We start from the raw sequence: 16,810 nt of genomic DNA on the forward strand, positions 1-16,810 counted from the left end.
ATTATTACAGAAAACAGTGAGTAGCCACATAGTATAGCAATGATACATATGAGAATGATAGGTACAGCACAATGAGAGCATTGTAATCCATTTACCCAAAACCAAAAAACAAATATATACAATATTTACAACCAAGAGTGCTACGTTCCTCCGTAGTGGTAATGCAGAGGTATAGTAAAAAATTGGGTTGGCTGTGGTTCTCCAGTAGATTAACAGGAATAAGGATAGCTTTTATGCACAAGATGTGAATGGGGAGTCATTCAGTATGAATCACATCTATAAGTTTCTTCCATAGTTTGCCAAAATAAGCTCTCTTTTTGGGGCCCTTTATAATGAATTTATGAGCTGAGATGTGTTTGAAAGCCATCTCTTTGAAACCCTTCCAACTAAGTTTGGTGCGATCTAACCAGTTTTTAGTGATATATAGCTTAATAAGTGAACAGAGAATAATTAAAATGTGAAGTTGTACTTTAGGTATTACGGAGGTATGAATATGAAGAATGGCTGTTTCCCATGACAAGGTTGAGGTGTAGTAACCCATTTTTTGTAAACGAACTTTTAGAGAACACCAGAGTTTGTAAGAGTGGTTGCAATACCACATAATGTGTAGTAGATCCGCTCTCGGATGGGAGCAGCATGTACACGAGGGGGATGAGTTGGGGTTAAATTTATTGAGTATTACAGGAGTGAAGTAGGAATTGTTGTTTAGCATCAGTTGGGTGTATAAGAGTTTTTTAAAAAGGGAGAGTTCTAAGGTAGATTTTATAGCTGAGAGTTTTTGGTCCTCTGAGATAGGAGACCCAACTGTGTTCCAATAGTTGGAAAAGAGACAGTTTGAGTTGTATAGCACCTTATTCAATAGTTTGTAAGAGGATGAGATTGTTTTTTTAGTGCTTGATATTGCACATATAATTTCAATTAATTTGTTGATTTCCTGAGAGTTGGGGGGAGGATTAAAATGTTGTGCATGTAGAACTTCTCTTAGTTGTCGAAGAATCACTGTGTATTTGTTATTAGTTCCAAGGATTAATCGTAGCTCAGGGATAGATTTTGAACTATGTTTGAGGATGTCCCAAACATTAAGGTCTTTAATGCGAGGAAATTTAGTGAGGTCCAACGTCATATTGTTGATTTTGATGTTTGGATTTTGATGGAGTGGTTGGAGCAGGGGTAGGGTATTTTCCATGTTGATGTCTTTAATGAGTTTTTGGAAAAGCCTAATTTTATGTTTCAGAGAATGTGCTAAATTACAATTGTTTATAGAGAGAGTGGAAAGGAATGGGATAGCCTGAGGATTAATTTTGTTAGAGATAATATGGTGATGCCATATTTTCAACCATGCTGGAGAGTGGGTTTGATTTTTGCTGCTAAAGTTTGAGATAGACCAGACTCTGTTTGAGCAGATGATCTTGTAGTACAGTTGAAAGTTTGGAAGGCCTAACCCCCCTTTCTCCTTAGGAAAAGTTAATTTAGAGTAAGAGATCCTGACTGACTTCGGGAACCAAATGAACCTAGCTAGATCTTTTTCAATTTTGGAAAAGAAGTTATTGAATACTTCTATATCCGCAGCGTTGAATTGATATAAGAGTCTGGGTAAGACATTCATTTTCACTATTGCTACTTTGGACAAGAAAGCTAAATTCATAAGTTTCCATCTTTGTAAATCTTGCTGGATGGTGGACCATGTTTTTAGTAGATTGTTTTGGAGCATGGAAGCTTGATTATGTTCAAAATGGATACCAAGATATTTAAGATTATATGTTATTTGTAAAGAGGACTCGGGGAAATAAAAAGATTTGTGGGAGTTAGGATTGATTGGGAAAATATGTGATTTTTTATTGTTAATTACGTATTCAGATGCGGAGGAAAAATATTTAATGGCATCAAAGATTTTGGGTAGGTCTGAGTTGGGAAATTGAAAGTATAAATTTAAGTCATCTGCAAAAGCTGATAGTGCAACATGTGTGTTTAGAATTTTAGGGATGTTGTGGTGTGTATTCTGCGCAATATATAAGAAGAAAGGCTCTATAAAAATGTTAAAGAGAAAGGGTGAGAGTGGGCAACCTTGTCTAGTTCCATTAGTAATCAATATTGGCTTGGATCTCTGTTTGTTTATATAGAGGTATGTGTGGGATTTTGTATAAAGTGTTCTGATTATATCCGAGAAGAATTTAGGTATATTGAAATGGGACAAGGTATCAAACAAAAAGTCCCAGTTGACTCTGTCGAAAGCTTTAGAGGCATCTAAGGTTAGGGCGTAGATTGGATTTTTGTCTTTTTTGGTCAATTGAATAAGGGAATCCAGGGTTAGGGTATTATCCCAAGTGTGTCTATTACTCATAAAGCCAGCTTGGTCAGGGGATAGTAAAGACGGGAGTATCTTTTGTAATCTATTAGCTAAGATAGCAGCAAGAATCTTGATGTCAACATTTATTAACGAAATTGGTCTGTAATTGTGTGGGTCTGCTCTATCTTGTTTGTTTTTTAATAGTAAGATGGTTTTTGAGTTGTTCCAATGTAGGTCAGTAATACCCTCCTTAATGATACAGTTAAAGACCTTCCATAGGATAGAGGATATTTTTGGGCAAAAGGCTTTGTAAAAGTTAGTAGTGAAGCCATCAGGGCCCGGAGATTTGCCTCTTTTTAGATTGTTTATAATGTCATGTATTTCTTGGATGGTAATTGGCGCGGAGAGGACTGAGATTTGAGTTGGTTCAAGAGAGGGGAAGTTAATGGAGTTTAGAAAGGACTCCCTCTGGGGTTTTAGAAAATCTTGTTTATTGCTACTATAAATATCTGAAAATAATTCAAAAAATAAGTGTATTATTTCAGAGTCTGAATTATAAATTTTCCCTTGATACTGAAGAGTGGATATTCTGGGAGCACCGTTATTATTTTTTAATATTCTTGCCAGAGTTCTTGAGGGGGTTTGGGCCCATTCAGAATAAGTTGCAATACATTTCTGTTCCTGTAGGGAAAAGTTCTGTGAGTGCAGTTCTAGTAATTCTTTGCGCGTGGAGTTGATCAACATTTCAGTTTTTGGGTCTGGAGATAATCTCTGACTTTTTTCTAAAGATGATAGTTTAAGGGATAGAGTATTTTCTTTTTTAGTGTTGAGTTTTTTAAGATAGGAAGCTTTGCTAATCAGAAAACCTCTCATTTCGGCTTTGCAGGCCGCCCATTGAATGTCTGGGGGTATTAGGGATTTTGTAAGGTTAGTGTCGAGAGCCAACAGCATATTATTAATTTTATTTAAAATATCTTTATTATTTAGTAGGTTATTGTTAAGAGTCCAGTTAGCGAATGTAAAAACAGGCGTGGTGAATCTGATTTTAAGAGAGATTTTTGCATGGTCAGAAAGAGATCTGGGTTCGATATTAAAGGTATTTTTAAATTTGGATAGGAGGTCCGAAATCAGAATGAAGTCTAGTCGTGACCAAGATTTGTGACAGTTGGAATAGAAGGTATATAGGTTTTCTTTGGTCGAGATCTTGCTAAAAGTGATAGTGTCTACAAGATTAAAATCTGAGATAAGTTCCTCTAAGGCTATAGAAGCTTGGAAGTTATAGGAGGGGGATTTGCTGGTGCGATCTAGGCTAGGATCAATAACCACATTCCAGTCCCCTCCTACTATAAATAAGTAATTTGGAAATGCATTTAGTATGTTATAGATTTCTAGGATAAAGGTTTGTTGTTGAGAACAGGGACCATAAATGTTCATGAACATAACTGGTTTGGAGGAATCTGGGAGTGTAGAGGTGAAATAGCACCATCTGCCGTTAGTATCAGATTTATATTCATTGATAGGTTCCTGAAATTGTTTCTTAATTATAATGGCCACCCCCTTCGAGTTTGAGCTGTCACCAGCACTTATTATTGACCTGATCCATTTTCTATTTTTTGTGTGTTCCCATTCTTTTTCAGATAAGTGTGTTTCCTGGAGAAAGCTAATATTAGCCTGGGATTTAAACAGCAGGTGAAGAAACAGTTTTCTTTTAGCGGTATTTTGTAAGCCTTTAATGTTCCAAGAGTCAACGGCCCAACTCATGCGAATTAAAAACTACCGAAGTTTGGGGAGACATTATATATTTGGAGATTTAAAGTAATATTTGGGTAACATAATGTGTGTTTACTAGAACCTGCTTTGTGTTTGTAATAGGCTGATAGGAATATGGAGAACCGTATCGTAGCTGTATCAGTAAGCAGTTTGGATGAAGAGGAGGAAGTAGCACAATACTCCTTCTGACATGCCCCGGTGCCTACCCACCTGAACCCCATAGGCGAAGAAGTATAACAAATAACAAAAGAAAACCCTAACATTTTTATACATATATACATAAACATTCTCAACCAAAGGGTAATCAAACTAGGTCCCTAATACAATGCACATACAGCTACCGTATGTAAATGCTACACCTACTAGTTTGTCATGAAAGTATGACCTTATGTACATAGAACATGCGCTTGTATGTCAAGCTCTTAAGCTTAATAAATTTGAGAGATGTAGATCTATACATCCTATACATAACAGACTTATTACCAGTACAAGCATATCTTATTGAGTATCACACACAACAGGAAGGCTGTAGAAAAGGTATAAAGCTAGGGCAATGTTAGGTTCGCCGTAAACAAGAGACTGAGACTCGTGAATTTGTCATTATGGCATATGTTGTAAATAGTTGAAAAACTAAACCAAATATGTAATTGTGGTGTTGTTTGATATTGTTTGGGCGGGGAGGTGTTACCAATGATCAGACTCTGATGATGGCAGAGCTAGTTAAAACTGAGAGTCTTGTTGCGTTGTTGAGAACCTCCCTTGCACTGTGGTTACCCTGTACCAAATTTAAGCATTACTGTTTTAGGTATAAGTAGTCTTTAAAACCCCTGTACATCTTTTATCTGCCCGTTGATTTAAGATGAATCATTGCATATATAAACCAACATTATGTCAAGTTCCATGACCACCCTGCCCCCATTAGTAAATGACCCACATAGCCTTATTTCTTTCTTTCCTTCCCCACACTATAAGAGGACTTCTCTAATTGTGACCTGTAGTCAGTTCAGTAAGGCAGAAATAGTTTATAAGTGTATTTAAAAGTTGGTTATTACCAATGTACTAGATTTGCAACGGTATGTGTTTGTTTAATTAATCATAGTCGGAATGATGCATTTCTTCCCTATTTCCTTATAGGCATCGACAATACAAACAAAGAGTTATAAGAAATTCCTTTCTATCTATAATGGGAACCCCGGCTCAACAGTGTAACTAGGAAATTTGAGTCTTGTTGTCTCTTTTTTAGAAGATATATAAATGTGTGTAATTATATGTACACACACACAAATATATATATAAATATATACTTACACACATTTGTGTGTTAAATACATGCATGGATAAGCATACGATATTTGACTGAGGCAGAGAGGTTTTTTAATGGTAACAGTTAATGCATGAGCTGATGATGAGCACTACCTGGCTTGCTATGGTACATATACTGGACGTTTTGATTAGGCTGGGGAAGAATAGCACCAAAACAGCAAAATATTAGCAACAGCAACATTAAATTACTTAGAGTGTCAAATGTGACAAAGACTAGTATTTTCTAGTTACGATAACATCAGACGTACATATAGTAGTTTTTCTTTCATTACAGTATGAAATAACAAAACCAGGTAAATAAAAGAGAACACATTGCAATACAATAAATATGTGAGTAAAAATGTGAAACCTTGTAGGCGTTAACACTATGAAATGCAAGAACATGAGATGAAAATTGACTAGGCATAGCGGTGGTGTTTCAGCAGACGTGACAACTCTCTGATACTGCATTGAGATCATAAAGTCACAGCATAATAGGATCTGCCAGATTGATTAGTGTATTGCATATGAGCACCTTGTCAGGTACTGACCTTCCGGTTTTACCTCCTTTCATGAGGAGGGAGAGTCCATTTAGTCCACGTGTAAATTTGAAGAATCCCATCCAGTTATGCAGGATACATTTCAATGGAGACATTGAACTGAGTAGGATTAACTTGCAGTGGAAGTCTATTTTAAATGGGTTTTATTCATTTGCTCATAGAGGTTCATATTGCTGGTAGTAGTGTTGGCCGGACAGTTCAACTTACTGTGAAAGAGTAGGTCAAATGTCACAGGATCTTTAATGGAGTGGTATATGAGGCAGTGCTTGCATTTCAGGTGACTATAATACAGAAGGTACACATACAATGCTTCTAGCCTCAACTGGCAACTATATTGCTTAAGCCTTTAGATTATTTTAGTTAAAAACCTCTGCAGCTTTTGACATTTTAGATATGTCTAGTGAGTTGCCAATCAATGGGAACACTATATTGTACGCAAGATCTGGACAAAACTGAATACAAAGGAATTGCAACATCCTTGGATCTAGATTAAATATCTTTGGCAGTTATTATTTACTGCTTGTATTTTGGGAACTGTATGTAGATTAAAAGATGTTGCTTAAATTCTTACAAATTAATGCATTGAACTGTTTTCTTTGATTACTATACTAGGCCAAAAAGCAAATGTATGTTTAGTGAAATTCCTACTGTGCTTGTGGTGATGTTCCATAAATCATTAGTTTTTGTTTGGGCAATATTACACTAAATTCTTTTGTGCATAGTCTAACCCTGTCTACACTGCAAGAATTAACTAGCTTTAAAGTTTGCAAATTGAGCCAGCAGTCTGGTATGACTGTTTCATTTTGTTCCCTTTTGCTGTTCTTCAGCCTACCCATTAAAGGCATTTTTCCAGTGCTTTACAGCTAAGGATTCAATAAATACATCTTTATTGTGCATCATTCCTTATAAAATGTCTTCAGTAAAATGTAAACCTCATAGCTCCAGTATAGTGCAGTTTTAAATCGACATGAACATCCAAATGGCAACAAAACACACAGCTGAACTATACTTGTTGCAACTCTAGAAGTTCATGTGTGCTTTGCTCTTATATAAACATGCAACTTCCAGCATACTTCATTTGCAAGACATTGTACGGTGATTTGCATAAACTGATCCCCACACATGTAACACTAGCTGTTAGTATTGATCACAGCATACCTCTGCATTGATACATCCCATGCAACAGTGCGCTGCATACTATGAAAGCTCACTATGAATACCAGCCAATGTGTGACATGTAGTTAAAATGTGTAATACATGACCAGACATAAAAAGAAAGAGAAGAAAGAATAAATAAAAAAAAAAGGGAAAAAGAAACGATTGCAAGCCTGTAACATGTACAGGGGATCTGCCTGCAGTAAACAGGACATGTCTGCGATGATCAGCGCTATAAGCGCGTTTGAGGAAGAACCGAATTAACGGACGAGCATTTCAGGTGCCACAGTAGAAGGAGTCCCTCCAGAAACCTCGCGGCGACGATGTGTTCCTTGCTGGACACGTGGATCTGCCTGCAAACATATGAAAGGATGTTTTGCTGGATTAAACAATCACAAAGCTGATAAAAATACTATGTTGGCGCTGAATTTGAGAGCGGTGATGTCCCTGAAGCCTCCGGTGAGTGGATTAGATAGCCGAAGTGTAAAGCTGCTGAAACGCTTGTGCTGGAAGCTAGTGACTTTATCCAAGGTCTGGGATCTTGTTAAATATTTTGATGAAGATCTCTTTTGCTTCTTTTTGGGAGGTTACTGTATATTTGGTTTCATTTTGGGAGAAAGACAAAGTATTTGGGTATCGCATTTGGAATCTGATATTTCTTTTGATTAAGTCTGAACAAAACGGGGCTAGTTTCTGTCTGTTTTCCTTGATGGACCTGGGTAGATCTTGTGTAAAAGTTAATTTGTGATTATTCCATGTGAAGTTTTTATTTTTTTTTGCTGCATATAATATCTGTTGAGCTGACTGGAAGTTCAGTAGTCTTGTATATATTTGACGAGGAGCAAAGGCATCTTGTCTTTTATAGAGCGCACGGTGGGCTCTCTCAATTGTAACATTTTCTCCCCCTTCTGAGTGAAGTAGTGATTCAAAAATTTGTTTTATTATAGCAAGTAAGCCTTGACTGTCGTAACTCTCTGGAAGACCTCTTATTAAAATGTTATTACGCCTACTTCTAGCTTCTAGATCTGTAATTTTTGCTTGTAGGTCTAGTAAAGAGGCTGTTTTGGTACGCAGATCATCTGATAGGAGTTGTATTTGGAGTTCATTGGATTGTACTTTTTGCTCGAGTGTGTCTACTCTGTCCACAATTTGGTTGATGGATTTACCAATAGTTGTAAGTTGTTCAGAGAAGTTTTGTATGGCAGATTGTATGGGCTGTAGGGCCTGTTTCAGCTCATCCATGTGGAAGCTGGAGTCTTCTTTACTAATTGCATCATTTTTAGTAGGCTCCGTATTTTGTTTATTTGTTCTCTGCCTTTTTGAAAGGACTTCTTTTTCAGGTGAAAAAATTGCTGAGGCTTTGGCTTTAATTGTTTGAGTTTCCATTGTAAAAGAGTCATTTGTTGTTTTTGTCTGTTTAGCCATGTGGAGTTGGAAGTGTTACCAGTAGGAGCAGGCCTCCCTAAGTTGCTTGTAAGGATAACACTGTGGAAAAGCCCGAGATGATGAAAGTCTATTGTAAGTTGTTTCCCACTGCGAAGGTGATGCAGTTACCGATGAAATGAAGGTAAGGTAGCTCTATTTGAAGTGTGTAGTAACTTAGAAGAAGAAGTTGAGGTGAGGAGCTCTGTGCATATGCTGTTCACTAGTCGACCACCATTTTGGAATGAACCTTTTTGTCTTCAGTCAACTTATTTTGTCTCCTACCCACATAAACAAAAACTCCAGCTCCACACTTGATTGGATCTTAACTTCCCACTTTAATCAATACCACAATCCCACTACTTTACCAGACTCATTAAATGATCACCTCCCTATCTCAGTACTAAGACTACCTTCTCAAACCCCTAAAACCCACCTCTACAGAAATTGCCACAACCTGTCCAACTTCAATGCAGATACTTTCAACAATCAACTTTCTCAGGTCAATTGTTCTTACCTATATAACCTTGTTCTAAATAATGCTGTCCTTGAATTCAACAAATTTTTCTAAACATACTAAATGCCCTAGCTCCCATTAGGAAAATTAAGATCAAATCTAACCCCACTCCCTGGCTCTCTAAAGATACCCTTTCCACTATGAATCTTAGAGACAGCACCTGGAAACACTGGACTAAATCAAAATCTTCTCTCTCCTCCTCAAATATAAAGAACTAAGAAACATCACCAAACAAAAATAATTATTCAGTACAAAATAACATTCTGTCAGGAAGCCCAATCCACCCAGTTTTCTAACCCCCCCCCAAAAATTTTGGCACACTATGAACAATATACTCCATCCAGGGAAACCTTCTACCCCAACCCCTTCCCTAACAATACACGTCTTGAAACCACCACTCTTTTAAACAAATACTTCATAGACTCTATCAGAAAACTAACTCCCCCTGATTACAACCAAAAACAACCCCCAACCCACTCCACCACCTACCTCCAGTCATCCTCCTCCCAGAAACCTGTTTCCACTGCCTATATCAAATCCCTTTTGCTGAAACTTACATCATGCTCACCCTCTTTTGACAAGCTACTTCCCAAATTTCTCAAACTAGCTGCCAGTTCTATAGCATATGCCATCTTAGTCCTTATCAACCATTCCATCAAAGAATCCTCAGTCCCCGAAATCTGGAAATCCTTCTATACAATTCCATTTCACAAAGGAGTTAACTCCACCGTCCCTTCCAACTACCAGCCAATAGCCACCCTCTCTCAAAAAGTCTCAAACAATGTGTTCATAGACAACATCATACCTAACTAATTCAGGAATACCTCCTTACCCCCTCCCAGCATGGATTTAGACCTCACCACAGCACATCCACAGCCTTTCTATCTTTCACCTAGACAGAAGCAGTAGCAGAAGCAAGAGATAACAATAAATTGGTATCATGTCTCTTCCTTGACCTCTCCAAAGCTTCTGACACCATCCCGCACCCTAAACTCCTCTCTAATCTAACTAAACTAAACCTCTCCACTTCCACCATTCTCTGGTTCACTAGCTTAACAGTAGACAAAAATCTGTTAGATGGCAGGCTTCCTGTTCACCCTTTTTACCTATCCAAACAGGCATTCCCCAAGGATCCATCCTAGACTCCTTTCTCTTTAATATCTTTAGTAACAATCTTCGCTCTGCCTGCAGCTCCTCATCACTAATCCAATAAGTTGATGATTCTACCATTATCACCCTCTCCTGTAACCCCACTGACCTCCACTCCCTCACACAGACCTCCTTTAATATCATTGAATACAGGCTAATTGAAAACCATTTCATCCTTAACCCAAAGAAAACTAAACTTATTTTCCTTCCAAAATCTACATCCCACCTTAAAACATCTTCCAGTTTCTCTTCCCCAGACAACACCATTATTTATGCTGACTCCTTTATTAAACTTCTAGGAATTACAATTGATGATCAGCTGAAATTTGACCATCATATCCAACAATCCATCATAAAGACCAATCAAAAACTTGATCTACTGTACAGACACAAAAAATTCTTATCCACCACTTCTAGGACCACAATCACCCAAGCCTATCTCCTCCCCTTCCTACTCTATGCTTTCCTTATTTTTATATATATCCAGGCAAATCTATTGACTAAACTGGAACAAACCTACAACCAGGAAGCCAGATTTGCCTGTAATCTCCCCTACAAATCCCATCACTGCCTCACCCTTAAACAACTACAATGGCTCAAATTCCCTCAACTACTCCAACTTTGACAGCTCCAGATGGCACACTCTCTGCTTTACTAACATACAGACTGTCCCTCCTTGTCTATCCTCCAATCCCTTTACAAACCTACACAGTCTCTCCATAGCACTGACAAGGTACTACTTAACACCTACAGGCCTAACGAAACTATAGGCAGACTACTCTATAAATGCTCCATATCTCAAACCTGGAGCAAACTCCCATCTAACATACTGTCTATCCAATCTTCTTTCCTTTTCAAAAAAGAATTGAAAAACTACCGTGCAAACTCTCCCTCCTGCACCTGTCATCACCCTACCTAATTTCTGCTCCCCATACAGTCAGACTACAACCTATTCCCTCCTTAGTTTTTTATGTAACCTTATAATCACTAGCCCTATTAAACATGATCAGCACCACTGAGCTCTCTTATTACTTAACTTTTCTTTCACCACCCCCCCACCCCTTTTCCGTTCTCTCTATATTAACTTTTCTATTATTTACTTCTCCTTTCCATTCTACCTACTTAGAATAGATATAAATATTACTCTTAGGTCTTATCTGTTTTTCAGTCAATTTTTCCCCTTTCTATACGCACCACTTATAATATTTACTTTTTTGTTTCCCAGGTCTACCTCTATCAGTTCTTTCATCTACTTTTGCTGAATGTTATACTTTTAGTAATTTCCACTAAGACATCAATGTTTTATTCATATGTATTCTCATATACTTTTTTTGGACCTGTAATGTAATTTGTTATTGCTATTGACATTATTGTTATTGCTATTTTTATCATTTGTTTTGGAGATTTTCTCCTTGGGTCTCCACTGAAAAATCCCAGCCTAGTGGATAAACCCGGTTAACAAAAAACAAATAAATAAATAAATAATATTCTTGAAATCATAGTTTATGAGGTCACTTATAATATATTCTAAAACTTTGCAGATGAGAGTTGTAAAACAGAGGTCTGTAATAACTTGGGCTGGTAGTAAGGTCACCCTTATGGAGGGGCATTACCATCATGGTGGATAACTCATCAGGGGCAAAACCAGTATCCAAACTTAGATTAAACAGTTTATTAGCAGATCTGCAGAGGCGTGTTTAACATTATTAATTTGCAACAGGGTATATTGTCAGGTCCCACAAAGGAAGTATTTTTGGTCTTGGTTAGTACTTTCAGTAAAGGATTGAGGGAGTAAGGGACTCAAGTGTTTAAGAACTTTGGACTGAAGTCTTTGGGGAGAAGTTGGCATTAAACTTGTCTGCAAAGATATTGATGATGTCTATAAGGTTATAATAGGAGGTGTCATTATGAAAAAGTTCAGAACAATATAGGGTATTGTTTCTTAGTTTTCTAGCATAGCTAACCATGGACTTATAATTATCTTTGGCTTCAGAGACCAGCCGGAGTTCATGGGCTCCTTTAGTGGACATGATAGTGTTTTTTCTGTTTTTATGTAATGCCTTTGATATTTTCCTTGAGAAGATGGGTTTTAGATTTGCTATATAATTTACGTTTTTTCTTTCTTTTGTTGTAGAGTTTGTTTATGGTGGTGGATCACCACCTCAGTTTAAATTTGAATTTCCCATGGCACTTGGTTAAGGTAGGGACTCAAAAATCTCTGCATTTTTCTAGATGAGTGTAGAATTCCTAATTAAACTTGCTGCTATATCAGGGTCAGGGCGATGTTGTCATAGATGAATTTTGTTATTTCATCATATTGTAGGTTGAGGCTGGCATGTTTCTAGTCCTTAAATTCAGAGGGTTTACTGTAACAGCTTTTGGGAGTTTAAAGGAGAAGGTCAAAAGAGTATGATCAGACTTCACAGAGGAAGGATATAGCAGAAAATAGTACAAGAGAATGCCATATTGGCAAGAATCAGGTCAAGAATGCTATGCCCTCCAATAGGTTTGTTCTAGGGAGTTTTTGTTTAAAAAGTCATGGAATTTTTGGGCATATCCTTCAGTGGAGTTATAGGTGTCTCAGTTTATTGAAGGGTAATTAAAATCCCCAAAATAATGGAGTCTGTGCTAAATGGGAGATCATTTAGAATACTGTGGAATTTTACATGGTCATCATGTGACAAAGAAGGTGTTCTGTAATAAGCTAATACTTGATAATAAATCCTATGCAGCATGATATTTAGTTCAATAAGTTCAGTCTGTGGGCCACTAAGGATCTGCCTGGAAGTAATATATTCCTTGACAAATACGGAGACTCTACCACAGCTGTCAGTGAGTATGAAGGCATGAAAAGTACAAACCCAAGGTATAGAGAAATGGTCTCTAAAGTCTCAGCAAGTGAGTAGACATGGACATTTTCCAAATGCTGGAGTACCTCAAGGTCAACCAATTTATTATTTAGACTTCTGGTATTGAAAAAACTCTCAAAGTTTGAACATTAAAAATCATATCACTGGCATTAAAAATTGTAGCAGATGACTAAAATGAGGAGCACCTGCTCAACACTAAGAAGAAGACAAAAAATAAATAAAAGTCTTCCAGTTTTAATACACTGAACACCACACTGCAGCATTATACAATTTTGTCTTCAGCTATAATTGTATGATTTACAATCAGCTTACAGCTTTCAGTGTCTAGCCTAACTGTGCTGAATGGATCAATGACACAATGCAGCTAAATTTAGCAGCTTACACAACTGTAATTTACCATAGTAAATGTACAACTGCAGTACTAATTATTATTAGTGGATCAATAGCACAGTGCACTAGAAGAATGGACCAGTAGCATAGCTGGTAGTTCTATTGGTCCATTTTTCTAGCTGCACTGTGCTATTGATTATCTAATCAGACCAATATCACAATACAGCTAGGAAAACAGACCAATAGTATGGCTGCATTTTCTATTGGTCCATTTTTCTAGCTTCACTGTGTTATTGGTTTATGCAATGGATCATCTGCACTGTGCAGCTAGAAAAAATGGACCAATAACACAGGCAGCTAGAAGCTCACTATCATACCTCTCAACCTCTTAGCACAAGAAATCTGGACAAAGCCTGACATAATGGAGGGGCAAAGGTCCAAAATAGGGACACATTTTAAATATTGCTCTTATAAACTTAGAACATTGCTAGAATAACAGGATTTGTGTTAGCATGAATTTTTCTGAAGGATATTAAGTCTGAAACTCAATTGCATATCATTATTTAGTGACTTTAGTCCTTAGATCACCCTAGTGATTTGTCGAAAAATCTCAATTTTTATGAGGAACAGACCAAAAATATGAGACATAAATCTGGACATTCTGCAAAAATCTGTACAGTTGAGAGGTCTGCTCACTGTACTATTGATATATTTTTCTAGATGTACTATGCCACTGGTCGGTTAAACAGACCAAAGCATGGTGTAACAAAAAGCTCACAGTGAATCCACTGTCTTTATTTTGTCTTTTGATGAACTCCTGTCTCTTTGGCTGTACAACTGAGGCAACGAGAGGGCACAAATTGGAGCTATCAAAAGACTATTTGGAGCACTGGGACAAACATTAAAATGTGGGCCAAAATGGAACTCTCAACCAAATGCAGAGCAGTTGAGAGGTATATGCACTGAGGCATCCACATTAATGAGATTTAATTTCAGGGCTGTTAAGTTAGTTGCATTGCACTGCCCATCAAATGGACTCTGCCTAAAAATTCAGTAGAGGAGCAGCAAAGTCGTTATCAAAAGGCTTTGAATGAGAGGTGAAGACCATCCTTAGTGAAGCAAGTTGGACTGTCGAACATCTTGTCCCATGCTGGCACATACTGTATTCTCTATAATAATACCAGCTATTTAACTAATTATTGAAAACAATTATCTTTTTTTCATATCTAGGCATCATTCTGGATGAAGGAAGGATTTAACTCAGGATGGGTATATTACCTGCATTTGTAACATGCATGGAAAGTTCTGACGTCTTCCTGCATGTCCCTCAGAGTTTAATGTCTCATGCCATTCAGCCTTGCATGTACCACTGCCATGTCACAATTATATTTGTCAGGAGTTAGGGTATATAAAGCCCCCTCCTTAGACTATGATGCTTAGAGTTAGGGTATATAAAGCCCTTGTTATATTAGAAATCCTGCTGCTTGAAAGACAACTCTCTGTAACCTTCTTCCTCAACTTTGTGAGCGATGAATCGGTATGCCCGAAAATAGAATCACTAGAACATCTTTGTTGCTGCTGTGGTTTATAATGGTAGATTTGGAGTGTGTTTGCTCAGAGTGACTCTTTATGGTAAGAATCCATGAGTGGTTGATTGGCTTGATTTCTGCTGACTCTTAAATTTACTTATTTCTAGGATGCTTTAGGAGTGATTTTTTACAGTCTCACCATAAGACATTTTGGTGTGATTAGTGAAGGAATGTGATAGAGGAGTATGAAACTCACATGGCAAGTTTGGTGAGAGGGAAGCCTGTAAATTATTTACACCTCTCACAGATGGAATTACTAGTGTTGAGAATACATTCATTATCTCTGAGCACAAGGCAGTTAGTACACTTGCTTAGGAAAACTAGTGCTAAAAGGCTGGCAACAGAGGGAAAACTTGTAGACTGACCTTTCATATTATCCACTGCAGAGGGTGTATGTAATTATGAAAGAATACACAAAATATACAGTAGGGCCTTTATTGAATGGTAACCTTGTCCGATACTTCCAGGTACTGGACTGTGCCCTAAATAGGTAGCAAGATAAGAAATATTATAACTCAGACATTATTAGTCTAAGGAGAGGACCCCTACTCTGGGTCAGTAATCAAGGAGCCTGAATCCTTACAACTGACACTGGATTGAATACAAATGGATACACTCAGTGTTTCCAGATGCAGTCCTCTCTGCATCAAGTACAATTTCCCTTAAGAGCACACACAGAACACACTCAACCCGGGTAGTGGGTTCCTCTATCTGTCTCCCTTCAGGTCCCTAGTAAGACTCCCCACTTGCACAGCTGTAGGGAGTGGCCAAGCCAAGTCCTCCAGCACCCTCTCTGTGAAACCAGTGCTTTGTGTCCCTGCTCCAAGTAGCTGACACACACACACTCTCTTTGAAATTTAATTTTCACACACACATACCTGGGAATGACTGGCACAGATTACCTGCTCTACCAACTTTTGCCAAGACTATAAGGTAGAAATTACTGCACCAGCCACTACAAAGCCAGCTACCTAAGGTTCTTGCAAGAGTATCCAATTATACGGAGTAAAATTAATATTAATACAAATGGTAATGTTGACCAAACAGCAAGGCTTTCAGGAGTGGCAAGAATTATCACCAAATAAATATATGCCAATACTCTCAAAACTGAAATAACTTTCTAAAAGGATCAGCCACAATGAAAAGTTTATATATATATATATATATATATATATATATATATTTAATAATAAATAATAAAAGAACATGAAAATACTAAATATCTATTTACAGTAGACACCAGAGTTTCAATCACAGGAAATATTAAAATAGCACAGATGGAAAGATTCACACAGTTACAGAAAAACAATGTTTAACTATTCTCACTATATTTTCCTAACTGATTTAGAGAATTGCTGCCCCTGGTCACTTACTAGAGCAAGGTAAGATGAAGTAGGTGAATGGTCTTCCTCCTTTGTCAGGTTACAAGAACAAACTGCTAAGAGACTTCAGTCTCCTCTAATATTAAAACATTATTTCTGTACAGAATAACATCACATACATCTGGTCATCTGACTTCTGTTTTCCACTCTATCACCAACACTAGAAGCTGTCAGGAGTTTAGTACCTACACATCAATAATACACACACAAGAGCATTGCTCAGATATGATGCATCTGCTGGAAGTCATAAAACCATTTTAACACTTTTATTCCTCCTACAGAGCTACTGAGCCGTACTGCTTACAGACATTGCATATCTGGCTTCATTCAAAACTGTGAGATAACATCTTTATAGCCTAGGTCCAGTAGTTTAATTTTCTTATTATTTTTGAAGTTTGAGATTAACCTCTTCTCTTCAAGTATCCTCTGTCAAAACATATATATTTAATTCAGTTACAATAATACATGTACATTTCT

This window comes from Protopterus annectens, chromosome 12.part0 (assembly GCF_019279795.1).
Source record: "Protopterus annectens isolate FY-2018-M chromosome 12.part0, PAN1.0, whole genome shotgun sequence".
NCBI classification, from domain to species: domain Eukaryota; kingdom Metazoa; phylum Chordata; order Ceratodontiformes; family Protopteridae; genus Protopterus; species Protopterus annectens.